Raw genomic sequence first — 2,333 nt, 5'->3', positions numbered from 1 at the left:
GTAACATGTTGTATTTTGCTTTCTGTGCTGGGAAACTGATCTAGACGGATCCGTCATGACCCCCAATGCAAGTCAATGGGGACGGATCCATTTTCTCTGCCACAATAGAAAACGGATCCGTCCCCATTGACTTCTAATGGAGTTAATGACGGATCCGTCTTGGCAATGTTACAGATAATACAACCGGATCTGTTCATAACAGATGCAGATGGTTGTATTATCAGTAATGGAAGCGTTTTTGCTGGACCCTGCTGTCACTCCACATGCAGTCTGGTTTATCATGAGGGAAATTTATAAAGTCATCTTCGCAGGAGTCTGCGCTGTCATAATTTCGGCCAAATTTATCAAATGCCACACAATCATTGATACATTTGATGTATGTTGAGTCAGTCTACTTTCACACGTCCGTAAGTGTTTCGCGTATCCGCAAAACACGGACACTGGCAATGTGAGTTCCACATTTTGCAGACCGCACATCGCCGGCACTATAATAGAAAATGCCTAATCTTGTCCACAATTGCGGACAAGAATAGGACATGTTCTATTTTTTTCGGGGACGGAATTGCAGACCCGGAAGTGCGGGTCCGCAATTCCGGATCCGGGCAGCACATAGTGCGGCCCCATAGAAATGAATGAGTCCGCAATTCCGTTCCGCAAAATGCGGAACAGAATTGTGGACGTATGAATGGAGCCTAAGGATACTTTCTCACTTGCGTTGTTTTCTGGTATTGAGAACCTGCAGTTCTGTTTTGTCCCCATGCATTCTGAATGGAAAGAGATCCGTTCAGGACGCATAAGGATGTCTTCTGTTCCAGCAGTATTCCGTTATATGACTGGACACAAAACCGCTGCAAACTGTATCGTGCTCAGCCCCATAGAAGTGAAAAGGGCTGAGCGCCATAATATTCACAGCCGCTATACAATGTACAGCGCTGTGCTTGGTAACATAGTAACATAGTACATAAGGCCGAAAAAAGACATTTGTCCATCCAGTTCGGCCTGTTATCCTGCAAGTTGATCCAGAGGAAGGCAAAAAACCCTGTGAGGTAGAAGCCAATTTTCTCCACTTTAGGGGAATAAAAAATTTCTTCCCGACTCCAATCATGCAATCAGAATAACTCCCTGGATCAACGACCCCTCTCTAGTAGCTATAGCCTGTAATATTATTACGCTCTAGAAACACATCCAGGCCCCTCTTGAATTCCTTTATTGTACTCACCATCACCACCTCCTCAGGCAGAGAGTTCCATAGTCTCACTGCTCTTACCGTAAAGAATCCTCTTCTATGTTTGTGTACAAACCTTCTTTCCTCCAAACGCAGAGGATGTCCCCTCGTCACAGTCACAGTCCTGGGGATAAATAGATGATGGGATAGATCTCTGTACTGACCCCTGATATATTTATACATATTAATTAGATCTCCCCTCAGTCGTCTTTTTTCTAAAGTGAATAACCCTAATTTTGATAATCTTTCAGGGTACTGTAGTTGCCCCATTCCAGTTATTACTTTAGTTGCCCTCCTCTGAACCCTGTCTAGCTCTGCTATGTCTGCCTTGTTTACAGGAGCCCAGAACTGTACACAGTACTCCATGCGTGGTCTGACTAGCGATTTGTAAAGTGGTAAGACTATGTTCATATCATGGGAATCTATGCCCCTTTTGATGCAACCCATTATCTAGTTGGCCTTGGCAGCAGCTGCCTGACACTGGTTTTTGCTGTTTAGTTTGCTGTTTATTAAAATTCCTAGATCCTTTTCCATGTCAGTGTTACCGAGTGTTTTACCATTTAGTATGTACGGGTGACTTGCATTTTTCCTTCCCATGTGCATAACCTTACATTTATCAGTGTTAAACCTCATCTGCCACTTATCTGCCCAAGCCTCCAATCTATCCAGATCCCTCTGTAGTAGTATACTGTCCTCTTCAGTGTAAATTACTTTACACAGTTTAGTGTCATCTGCGAAAATTGATACTTTACTATGCAAGCCTTCTACAAGATCATTAATAAATATATTGAAGAGAATAGGGCCCAATACTGACCCCTGAGGTACCCCACTAGTGACAGTGACCCAATCTGAGTGTGTACCGTTAATAACCACCCTCTGTTTTCTATCACTCAGCCAGTTACTTACCCACATACAGATGTTTTCTCCCAGTCCGAGCATTCTCATTTTACATACTAACCTTTTATGCGGTACAGTGTCAAATGCTTTGGAGAAGTCCAGATATACGACATCCATTGATTCGCCGCTGTCAAGTCTAGAACTTACCTCCTCATAGAAACTGATTAAATTAGTTTGACATGACCGATCCCTCACGAAGCCATGCTGATAT

The sequence above is a fragment of the Bufo bufo genome, chromosome 2 (assembly GCF_905171765.1).
Source record: "Bufo bufo chromosome 2, aBufBuf1.1, whole genome shotgun sequence".
NCBI classification, from domain to species: domain Eukaryota; kingdom Metazoa; phylum Chordata; class Amphibia; order Anura; family Bufonidae; genus Bufo; species Bufo bufo.
This window is presented reverse-complemented; position numbering follows the sequence as displayed.